This window comes from Stenella coeruleoalba (assembly GCF_951394435.1).
Source record: "Stenella coeruleoalba genome assembly, chromosome: 7".
Taxonomy (NCBI): Eukaryota; Metazoa; Chordata; class Mammalia; order Artiodactyla; family Delphinidae; genus Stenella; species Stenella coeruleoalba.
Genome location: NC_137153.1, coordinates 43,837,175 through 43,850,175, shown reverse-complemented (window position 1 = coordinate 43,850,175; position 13,001 = coordinate 43,837,175). Strand labels below are relative to the sequence as shown.

Below are 13,001 nucleotides of genomic sequence, written 5' to 3'. Positions count from 1 at the left end.
TAGCTAAAGAAAATATAGCAAAGCAAAAATAGAGCCATTTATTCTGTTAGAGTTAAATTCAGGGAAACAAGGCAGTCAGCAAAATACCAGAGTCAAAGATGCTACCGGAGAGGGTTTCTAGTAAGAATAAAGGAAACTACAGTTTTCTAATTAACAGTGCAACAAATACTAAAAATGACCTTAAAGGAGAGCTTAAAAGGTATTTTAATGAGTTTTTGATGAGCCCTTTTTCATAAGTGAAATGTCTTCTTACGATCAACATATTGGAATCATATTTCAGGTAAATAAAATCCCTTGCTGGAAGTTAAGCAGAAGGCCCAGTAGGAATACTAATCAAGCTTATATCTTATTCTAATAACTCTAAGAAGAGGCAGATTCCCAAAGTCTAATTTTTATGGCATTGTCTCCTTTTAATGTTCTTTCTGAGAAATTGTCACCAATTTTAAATACATACACACCACACAGACACACACAACCCACTTCATCACTCCACGTTTACCTAATTGTCTACCTCACTGTCCTTCCCTCCCTCTCCAATCGTTCTTCAGATTTTATCCTAATCCCAGTTACATTAAAATATATACCAACATCTCTCATATTTTGTAAAGACTTCACTTGCACTAGACTTCTAGTTTAACGTAGTATTTGCTACCAATCTTCTATGAAAAGATCTCTGTAGATGGACAAAACAGCCTACATTCTTGCTTGCAACCCTATGCCCACAACAAACTGGCCCAACTCCCATAGTCACTTCTGAGCTTGAGACTAGAATCATCTGGTCGCTTCTGCAGTGGCTCCTCCTTTGTGTGGCAGGGAAGGATCCTTTACCTTATTTCTCTTCCATCTGCTTTATATGTTCCAGAAAGTATTCAAATCCTCCCTTCCACTCTTTCCTCCCTTTCAGTACTGACATGGAATTCTTCCTATCATCTTACTTATCCTGTCATTTTAGGGAGAAAGGTAAAAACAACTTGTGGGCTCAGAACTGATGTGTTTATTATATAAAGGGACATTTGACCTATTTCTCTAAAACTGTAATATTGGTTTTGGGTTCCTCCAGGACCAGTTAGTGGTTGGTTTGGAAAATCTATATGGAGCCCTGGGGGTGAGGCAAAGATACTGTATGTTTCAGTTTGGTGAGGGCAAAACTAGCTTTTGACCATCTGTAATAAGTGTTCTGTCTTCTGGGAAAACTTTAACAGCAAAAATCCAAGTAGGAGTTTTTATTTTAGAGCTAGATAAATAAGTTATGTAAATTATTTCAGAACAAAATAAGTGATTTGTCATCAAGAAACTGGAAGTATTTCTAGACATTTCATCCATAGCATTACCCATGAACCCTAGGCAAAACCCTGTCTAGCTCAACAGCTCTGCCAAGAGGAGAGTAGAAGAGTATAGGAAAAGCTCTCACGTAGAACTCCCTGAAGAATTCCACCCTCAGTCTGGGGACTCAGTCTAGACTCTAGATTGATGCAGAGATTAAGTGTGAAGACAGAGACCATGCCAGGGCCTTGCAACTCAGAGTGTGGTCCTTGGACCAGTAGCATCCTAGAATCTTGTTAGAAATGAAGAATCACGTACCCCATCCTAGAACTAGTGAATCATAGTCTGCCTTTTTAACAAGATCCTCAGGTAATTTATATACCCCCTTAAAGTTTGAGAGGCTTTGCCCTGGAGGAATCTTCTCTAAGTGGGCTCTGTAGAAAAGTGGGACAGCTGGATCACTAACTTTTCCAGCTTTTCCTCCTCCTAGTTCCCTCTCCTCCTCACTTTCCTGGGCCTTATGGGTTACCCTTCAAGGTAGGAGCCTAGGGAGATTCCAAAGATCAAATTAAGTGTTGCAACACCCAAATACCAGCAACAACCACACAAACTTGGCAGGGGAGGTGTCCTGAATTCTATTAAGATAACACTAGAGAAAAGGCACAGACTTCTAAGAGTCTCATATTCGTCAATACTTTCTGAGTTGCAATAGCAGAAAATCAAACTCAAACAAGAGTAAGCAAAAAAGGGAATTTATCAGTTCATGTAAGTGAAAAGTCCGGTGTAGAGCAATTCCAGGCACAGCTGAGTCTATGTATTTGAACAATGTTATAGAAAGCTGCCCATCCCTTTTCAGCAACTGTTTTCCTGTATGTTGGCTTCTTTCTCTGGAAGGCCTGTGCCTTAGCACAGTTCCCAGTTCCAGGTCTACCTCTTCTCAGTTCCAAGTCCGCAAAAAAAAAAGAGAAGGTTTCTCTCCCAGCAGTTTCCTAAAATTCTAGAACCGAGTTTTAGTGCCTCTGTTCCAATTTGAGTCACATGCTCATTCCTAAACCAATCACAGTGGCCAGGTGGATGTGACCCTCTGAGTCACAAGCCCACTCTTGGAGCCAAGGATGAGGTCAACCTCATTTGAAGTACATGAACTGAGAGTGTGGGAGACGTGGTACCCCCAAGGAAATTGGGGAGCATATGGAAGAGGAAGGAGAGATTGATGCTGGGTTTAAAAAAAGCAACAGCTATTCACTAAGGCACTTTCCAGGTGAAATCCATAGCTGCTCTCTCCCCACAGAGAGGTGCCCTCTCCAAAACAACCACTTGGACTTTTATTAAAGCACCTGCAGTAGAGCTGCAGGGCAAGTAATTGGACTCCCAGTGTATTTCCCTGTCATTTTGGAGATGTCCATTTTTCCATTATAATATCTTCAATATAATAAGTTCAAGTTATATTTAAAGCTACGTTGATTGGCAGCACTGCTTACTTACTTTTTCCAAGTGACAAGGTTTGACACAACAACCTGCCTTAAGAAAGGTGAAAATCATTAGCCAGTGAAATTATAGAAGAAAAGTCATTGTGAAGGTGACAGAGCTCTGGGCAAGGCTGTGACATATGCCAATTTTGTCCTAATTAGTGTCCAGTACCACCTCCTATGAAGTAACATGGAAGGTTTTAGCCCTGGTCAAAGTTCTCAACAATCTCTAATGCCTCTGGGAAGTGTGAATTTGCCTCAAGGAAACACTGATTTCTCTTCGTGCCTGAAAAATCTGGAGACAGAGCTGTGGGCCGCCTTTGGAGATGTTCAATTTTGTTCTCCGCTACTCAATTCTCAAGTGAACTATTCTGTACAACTCGACTTTAATTATGTATTAATTTGAATATTATTACATGCAGAACACAACTGCTGCTCATTAAAAATTAATCTGGACCTAGGGGTTTTATTTAGTATTCATTATAAGGCAATGTTCACATTTTTTAAAAAGGTCTCCAGATAGATGTGTTGCTCTACATAACCAAGTAGTGATTTGGCAGAAACAGGAATACCTTAATAAGAATTCTACCCGCCTTTTCCCTTCCTTCCTCTCTTTGGCAGCTTCATCATAACCATCGATAATGAATGGGCAGAAGGAGGAGCTGACAAGGACTAAGTACAGCACCTGAGGGCCCTGCTGTTCTAGGTTGTTGTTGGAGCTGTACAGCAAAATCCTCCTCTCATTTTGCTATTAAACTGAATTATGTTACGTCTTCACCTTCAACAGCCCTCTCTGGAGATTCTGCAGCAGGAATGCCTTGGTTTAGATGTTGACAAGAAGCCCCCGTGTTTTACTTCATGTCCATTATGGTACTCTTCCATGCAGATAGGTGCAGAGCAAAAATAAATACTGCCTAAATTGTGTGTGGGAAGAATCACGTGGGACTGAAAAGATAGATAAATAAATGAACACTTAAACTGTTTTCTTCTAAATCTGAAAATAACAGTTAACATTTACGGAGACCTTACTATGTGCCAGGTATGGAGCACGTATCTTATTTAACCCCAAGGCGAGTACTGCAGGTACTTCTCACAATGAATTTTGCAATGTTCTCATAATACCTTAGAAGGATTTCATATACATGTTCACAAATAATGATCAAAACTCTAACAAAGAAGAAACAAAACCTTAACCCTGAATTCACAATGCCAAATAATTTGCAGAAAAAACTCATTCTTGCAGTACAAGTGTAGTCTCTTCTGACAGTATCAAATCAACATTTCAAAAATAAGTTAAGTTATACTACTGGCTTGTGCAGTATTTTCTTAATACAGAAATTGATGCTTCACTTTAGGATACTTCATGATAATGTTGGCTTCCAACTAGAACTGACTGTTTTGTGGCTGCTCCTCAGTGAGCTACACCATAACAGGTTTCCCCCCTACCTTTCCTTTGATTTTCTCATTGGCTCTAGTTAACAAACAAATAGAAGAAGTAAAAATGAGCCTGGCCAATGTATTAGTTAGGCTACTGATGCAAGTACAGACACCAACGTCAGCCAACATATGTAAAAAATAAAATACATGGTGGAGAGGAAGGGGTATGAAACGGGGTATTACAAGAAACCAAAGGCAAGAAGCATCCAGGCTTGAGGAAGTAATGGAAACAGGAATGAGAAGTGGGTCAGGAGCCCCTTCTTTGTTTTCCACCAGTGACAATTTCTATTCTCATTTCAAACTAGCTTTCTCTGCTTCTCACCCACATGACAAAACAGTCACCCACAGCTCCCAAGTCTAAATGTTACTTGCTGGCCAAGTAGGAAACTATGCTTTCTCCCTCTTTCTCAGGCCCAATTTCAAATTCTTGAGATAAATAATCTGAAAGGTCCACTTGGAGCCAGATGTCCACCTCTGGACTACTCAACTGTGACTGGAAGACAGAGTCAAATAGGATAAAATGGTTATAAAACCGATCAACGCAGGTTGGAAGGCAGATACCAAGGAAGAGGGTGACTGTGAAGTGGGCAGGTACCCTAAAGGATGTTTTGCTAGTCTGTGTTCTGCAGAGAAAACAAATCAATAGGCTATTGGTTCTAGATACCAGAAAGTGAGAGAGAGGTTTACGATAGGAATTGGCTCACACAATTATGGAGACTGACAAGTCCCAAGTTCTGCAGTCAGCAAGGCTGGAGACCCAAAAGAACCAATGGTGTAGTTCCAGTCTAAGTTTGAAGGCCTGAGAACCAGAAGAGCTGATGGTGTAAATTCCACTTAAGGGCAGGAGAAGACCAGTGTCCCAGCTGGATAATCAGGAAGTAAATTTCCCTCTTATTCAGCTTTTTTGTTCTATGCAGGTCTTCGATTGGACGAGGTCCCCCAACATTAGGGAAGCCAATCTGCTTTACTCAATCTACCAGTTCAGATGTTAGTCTCTCCAGAAGCATCCTCATAAACACACTCAGAATAGTGTTTGGCCAAATGTCTGGGCACCCCATGGCCCAGTCAAGTTGACACATAAAAATAATCACCACAGGTGTCTCCACCACAAATAACACAGCGTCTTCTAGAACCTGACCACACAGACATAATTAGAATATTCATCTAATGATACTTTAATTTCTTAGGACAATATAGGTAAATTATGTTGACGATAAAATTTTGTTAATAAAAATTAACTGTGCTCTACTTGGAAGGAAAGTGGAATGCCAAACAGGTGCCTTGACCCAAAAAAGTATTTCTACAATCCAACTGATAACAGATTCCTCTCAAAAAAGACATTGACACAAGTAACCCCATCCCATTTTCTTACCAAAAATGATGAAATAATGACAAAGGAATTCTTCTGATTCAGATACTTTCAGATTTTTTAAGATTTTAAACTTTTTATGTCATGATATTCTTCTTTCTTAAAGATAAGTGCATTCCCTGATTCCAAATCCAAACCGGCAGAAATTAAGTTAAGACTTACCACAGGTGGGAATTCCCTGGCGGTCCAGTGGTTAGGACTCTGTGCTTCCACTGCAGGGGACATAGGTTTTATCCCTGGTGGGGGAACTAAGATCCCAAGTGCTGCGCAGTGTGGCCAAAAATAAAGAAAAAGAAAAGAAAGACTTACCACAGTTGTGAATGTGATGACTTTTTGCAGTATTAAGCTTAAGCAGAAGTTAAAAAACACAATGTTTCAATTCACTAATGTAAAGATAACTTCTTGCCTGTGGTTTGTATTATTAAGCAAGTTTGAAAGGTTAAACACTCATGTTCTAAATTACAGAAAAAAGGTTACTCCCATCCATCTCCTTGTTGCAGAAATAAAGTATATTAAGACGAAGAAATATAAACAGTTTTGGAATACTTATGCTTTTAAATAATTTATAATCATTTATTCACTGAATACTTGAATACCTACTGTGTGGCAGAGCTAGCTCTAAATGTAAGAGATTTACTTCAAATGCAAAATATGTTTTTTATTCTTGAGTTATTTGGCTCTATTAAATATTACTGCTGTTACTGTCTTGTCTTTCAAACAAACCAATATTATGGTTACCAAGGGGAAAAGGGGGGAGGGATAAATTGGGAGATTAGGATTGACATATACACAAATGTATATCACATTTTCTTTATCCATTCATCTGTCAGTGGACACTTTGGTTGTTCACATGTCTTGGCTATTGTAAATAATGCTGCAATGAACATGGGAGTGCAGATATCTCTTTCAGATAGTGATTTCATTGATATATACACACTACTATATATAAAATAGATAACTAATAAGAACCTACTCTATAGCACAGGGAACTCTACTCAATATTCTGTAATGACCTACATGGGAACAGAATCTAAAAAAGAGTGGATGTATGTATATGTATAACTGATTCACTTTGCTGTACAGCAGAAACTAACACAACATTGTAAATCAAATATATTCCAATAAAAATTAATTTTAAAAAATAAAGGAAGAAAAACCCCAATAATATTATTTTAAGTATATACCAATCTTTTAAATATTGAGCACTTATATACTCAGAATTCTGAGAAAATCACGTTATATTTTTCCATTTTTCACATTCAAAAAAAAAAAAGGAGAGAGAGAGAGAGAGGAGAATATGATAAAGCAAATGGGGTAAAATCGAAACAGTTGGCACAATCGAAGTAGAGAATCTAGAGGAATTCTTTATAATATCATTGCAACTTTTCCAGGTATATTTAAAATTATATGAAAATGAAAAGTTACCAAAAATGAAAAAAATTTAAAATAGGACCACCATATATATGATCCAACAATGCCACTTCTGCCCTCCAATGTTCATTGCAGCATTATTTACAGTAGCCAAGATGTGAACAAAGTGTCCACTGACAGATGAATGGATAAAGAAAATGTGATACACACACACACACACACACACACACACACACACACACACAGGAATATTATGCAGCCATTACAAAGAATGAAATTCTGCTATTCGCAACAACATGGATGGACATTGAGGTCATTATACTAAGTGAAATAAGTCAGACAGATAAAGACAAACACTATACGATCTCAGCTACATGTTGAATCTAAAAAAAAAAAAAATGAATAATAGCAACAGAGAAGAGATTGGTGGTTACCATGGTTGCCAAAGGCCAGGGGTTGGAGAGGGGGTAGATATGAATGAAGGTAGTCAAAAGGTACAAACCTCCAGTTATAAAAGAGTCCTGGAGATGTAAGGTACAGCATGGTGACTACTGTTAACAATACTGCACATTTGAAAGCTGTTAAGAGAGTAAATCTTAAAAGTTCTCATCACAAGAAGAAATGTGAGGTAATGGATGTTAACTAACCCTTACTCATTTATAATATACACATATATCAAACCATCATGTTGTATATCTTAAACTAATACAATGTTATATGTCAGTTATATCTCAATAATACTGGGAGAAAAAGTTGATAAAGTTGGTAAGTTGAGAAACTGGCCACAAAGTCAGTTTCTGTAAATATAAGGCAGGCTGTCAGCAGGATGATGCTCGATGGTTTAGTGCAATCATGGCAGTCACTTGTAGGTAAAAATCTAACTTTTACCTTTCCCCCCAGGGAGAAATGTATGGTAGGAATTTGTCTACTTGTCTGGAGCCACGGGCCTCTGTGAAGCTCCACTTCATTTACAACTTCAGAAAGTTATAAATGAGCTCTCAAGCAGTGGCTAGCCAGTTTTGTTGACTTAATCTTTTCTTTGGGAGTGTCACACCATCAGATGGGTCTCCCAGGAGGGCAGCAATAAATCTATCACTGAGGAAGACATCAAGTAGGATCAAAAACACATTCAAACTAAAAATTATTCAAATAAAACTAGGTTGATGAACAACAAAAAAGGAAGGGTAACAATTTTTTTCACTTTATCATACAGAGGGTGAGAGGATTAATTAGCTTGTTTTTATACAGCACTTTAAAGATAAATTGTGCTGTTAACTTGTCAAAACTCATTCTTATTGTGCTTATTTGCTGTGTCCTACATACATATTTAATGGTTACCCTGGGAAAGTAACTCTTGTTTAATCTATCATCCTTTTCTTATTAGTAGATAGCATACAACAGCCAAATTTTTCCCCTGAATATATTATTTTTAAAAATGCCTCCAAGATAGTTTCCTAACAACCAGGAAATAATCCACAAATGAATCATTAATTTTTGATGTCTCTAAGCAATGGGAACCACATAATATGGTAGGACCTATATGTTGGAGCTCTTTCAAGGTAAAACAGGTGTTAATTTTCCTTTGCACCATTGTGATCATACTCAAACTGGTCATTGCCAAGGTAAGCTTTTAAATAAAGAAGAAACAATGCAGGTTTGATTCATTCAGCTATTTCTAAGCATTACTGACCAAAAAACAAGCCTTATTTCTGGAAACATGGATTTCACAAACTAAGGAAAAACACTCTTTTTTTTTTAACATCTTTATTAGAGTATAATTGCTTTACAATGGTGTGTTAGTTTCTGCTTTATAACAAAGTGAATCAGTTATACATATACATATGTCCCCATATCTCTTCCCCCTTGCATCTCCCTCCCTCGTACCCACCCTATCACACTCCTCTAGGTGGTCACAAAGCACCAAGCTGATCTAAGGGAAAACACTCTTGATGTCACCCAAAGTGGTAATTTTTCACTAGCATGTTTCCTGTCCTACTAATACATCTATTTGGTGAGAAGGAAGAGGAAGGAGTACCAATACCTCTTTTCACTGGATTTTTAACTCTTAAGTGAGATCACACAGACCCATGCTCTAACCAGAGTGCTCAGCTGTGCTGCATGGAGGACACTGGCTGGCTTGCTTCTTGATCTGAATGTCCCTGGACCTCTTCAGGTAGCCTTAGCAGAGAAGCACCTTGGCCTCCCATGCAGGAGGAGCAGAGCCCTGTGCACACACAGCACCTGGCACTGGAAGTCAGAAGGGCAGAAAGCTAGCAGAGAAAACGGAAATCAAAAGAAAGCTGGAATAGCTATACTCATATCAGATAAAATAGACTTTAAAATAAAGAATGTTACAAGAGACAAGGAAGGACACTACATAATGATCAAGGGATCAATCCAAGAAGAAGATATAACAATTATAAATATATATGCACCCAACAGAGGAGCACCTCAATACATAAGGCAACTGCTAACAGCTATAAAAGAGGAAATCAACAGTAACGCAATAATAGTGGGAGACTTTAACACCTCACTTACACCAATGGACAGATCATCCAAAATGAAAATAAATAAGGAAACAGAAGCTTTAAATGACACAGTAGACCAGATAGATTTAATTGATATTTATAGGACTTTCCATCCAAAAATAGCAGATTACACTTTCTTCTCAAGTGCACACAGAACATTCTCCAGGATAGATCACATCTTGGGTCACAAATCAAGCCTCAGTAAATTTAAGAAAATTGAAATCATATTAAGCATCTTTTCTGACCACAACGCTATGAGATTAGAAATGCATTACAGGGGGAAAAAAGTAAAAAACACAAACCCATGGAAGCTAAAAAATACGTTACTAAATAACCAAGAGATCACTGAAGAAATCAAAGAGGAAATCAAAAAATACCTAGAGACAAATGACAATGAAAACACGATGATCCAAAACCTATGGGATGCAGCAAAAGCAGTTCTAAGAGGGAAGTTTATAGCTATACAAGCCTACCTCAAGAAACAAGAAAAATCTCAAATAAACAATCTAACTTTACACCTAAAGAAACTAGAGAAAGAAGAACAAGCAAAACCCAAAGTTAGCAGAAGGAAAGAAATCATAAAGATCAGAGCAGAAATAAATGAAATAGAAACAAAGAAAACAATAGGAAAGATCAATAAAACTAAAAGCTGGTTCTTTGAGAAGATCAACAAAATTGATAAACCATTAGCCAGACTCATCAAGAAAAAGAGGGAGACAACTCAAATCAATAAAATTAGAAATGAAAAAGGAGAAGTTACAACAGACACTGCAGAAATACAAAGCATCCTAAGAGACTACTACAACAAACTCTATGCCAATAAAATGGACAACCTGGAAGAAATGGACAAATTCTTAGAAAGGTATAACCTTCCAAGACTGAACCAGGAAGAAACAGAAAATATGAACAGACAAATCACACGTAATGAAATTGAAACTGGGATTAAAAATCTTCCAACAAACAAAAGTCTACAGGTGAATTCAATCAAACATTTAGAGAAGAGCTAACACCCATCCTTCTCAAACTCTTCCAAAAAATTGCAGAGGAAGGAACACTCCCAAACTCATTCTATGAGGCCACCATCAGCCTGATACCAAACCCAGACAAAGACACTACAAAAAGATAAAATTACAGACCAATATCACTGATGAACATAGATGCAAAATTCCTCAACAAAATACTAGCAAACAGAATCCAACAACACATTAAAAGGATCATACACCACGATCAAGTGGAATTTATCCCAGGGATGCAAGGATTCTTCAATATACACAAAGCAATCAATGTAATACACCATATTAACAAATTGAAGAATAAAAACCATATGATCATCTCAGTAGATTCAGAAAAAGCTTTTGAGAAAATTCAACACACATTTATGATAAAAACTCTCCAGAAAGTGGGCATAGAGGGAACATAATAAAGACCTCAACATAATAAAGGCCATACATGACAAACCCACAGCAAACATCATTGTCAATGGTGAAAGACTGAAAGCATTTCCTCTAAGACCAGGAACAAGACTAGGATTTCCACTCTAGCCACTATTATTCAACATAGTTTTGGAAGTCCTAGCCACAGCAATCAGAGAAGAAAGAAAAATTAAACAAACACAAATTGGAAAAGAAGAAGTAAAACTGTCACTGTTTGCAGATGACATGATAGTATACATAGAGAATCCTAAAAATGCCACCAGAAAACTACTAGAGCTAATCAATTAATTTGGTAAAGTTGCAGGATACAAAATTAACGCACAGAAATCTCTTACATTCCTATACACTAATGATGAAAAATCTGAAAGAGAAATTAAGGAAACACTCCCATTTACCACTGCAACAAAAAGAATAACATACCTAGGAATAAAACTACCTAGGGTGACAAAAGACCTGTATGCAAAAAACTATAAGACACTGATGAAAGAAATTAAAGATGATACCAACAGATGGAGAGATATACCATGTTCTTGGATTGGAAGAATCAACATTGTGAAAATGACTATACTACCCAAAGCAATCTACAGATTCAATGCAATCCCTATCAAATTACCAATGGCATTTTTTACGGCCATTGGTAATTTTTACATTTTTTACTAGAACAAATCATCTTAAAATTTGTATGGAGACACAAAAGACCCCGAATAGCCAAAGCAGTCTTGAGGGGAAGAAACGGAGCTGGAGGAATCAGACTCCCTGACTTCAGACTATACTACAAAGCTACAGTAATCAAGACAATATGGTACTGGCACAAAAACAGAAACATAGATCAATGGAACAAGATAGAAATCCCAGAGATAAACCCATGCACCTATGGTCAACTAATATATGAAAAAGGAGGCAAGGATATACAATGGAGAAAAGACAGTCTCTTCAATAAGTGGTGCTGGGAAAACTAGACAGCTACATGCAAAAGAATGAAATTAGAACACTCCCTAACACCATACACAAAAATAAACTCAAAGTGGATCCGAGACCTAGATGTAAGACCAGACACTATAAAACTCTTAGAGGAAAACATAGGAAGAACACTCTTTGACATAAATCACAGCAAGATCTTTTTTGATCCACCTCCTAGAGTAATGGAAATAAAAACAAAAAAACCAAATGGGACCTAATGAAACTTCAAAGCTTTTTGCACAGCAAAGGAAACTATAGAGAAGACGAAAAGGCAACCTTCAGAATGGGAGAAAATATCTGCAAACGAATCGACATACAAAGGATTAATCTCCAAAATATATAAACAGCTCATGCAGCTCAATATTAAAGAAACAAACAACCCAATCCAAAAATGGGCAGAAGACGTAAATAGACATTTCTCCAAAGAAGACATATGGATGGCCAAGAAGCACATGAAAAGCTGCTCAACATCACTAATTATTAGAGAAATGCAAATCAAAACTACAATGAGGTATCACCTCACACCAGTTAGTATGGGCATCATCAGAAAATCTACAAACAACAAATGCTGGAGAGGGTGTGGAGAAAAGGGAACCCTCTTGCAGTGTTGGTGGGAATGTAAATTGATACAGCCACTATGGAGAACAGTATGGAGGTTCCTTAAAAAACTAAAAATAGAATTACCATATGATCCAGCAATCCCACTACTGGGCATATACCCAGAAGAAAACATAATTCAAAAAGACACGTGCACCCCAATATTCATTGCAGCACTATTTACAACAGCCAGGTCATGGAGGCAACGTAAATGCCCATCGACAGACGAATGGATAAAGAAGTTGTGGTACATACATACAATGGAATATTACTCAGCCATAAAAAGGAACAAAATTGAGTCATTTGTTGAGACGTGGACAGATCTAGAGACAGTCATACAGAGTGAAGTAAGTCAGAAAGAGAAAAATAAATATCGTATATTAATGCATGTATGTGGAACCTAGAAGAATGGTACAGATGAGCCGGTTTGCAGGGTAGAAGTTGAGACACAGATGTAGTGAACAGATGTATGGACACTAAGCGGGGAAAAGCACAGTGGGGTGGGGATGGTGGTGTGCTGAATTGGGTGATTGGGATTGACATGTATACACTGATGTGTATAAAACTGATGACT

General features: G+C 37.6%; 1 protein-coding gene across 3 annotated transcripts in view; it reads right to left on the bottom strand.

The window, feature by feature from the left end:
* The window catches only part of LOC307189655 (uncharacterized protein), a 2,229,222-nt gene that overhangs the window by 2,081,061 nt on the left and 135,160 nt on the right, over positions 1-13,001 (bottom strand). For 2 of the 3 annotated variants that reach the window (XR_013829263.1, XR_013829264.1), the window contains one exon: positions 5,701-5,801. The gene's annotated coding sequence lies outside the window, so the exon portion shown is untranslated. Of the gene's footprint in view, positions 1-5,700; positions 6,288-13,001 lie in introns of those variants that run through there. The other variant, XR_013829268.1, reaches the window with a different exon arrangement.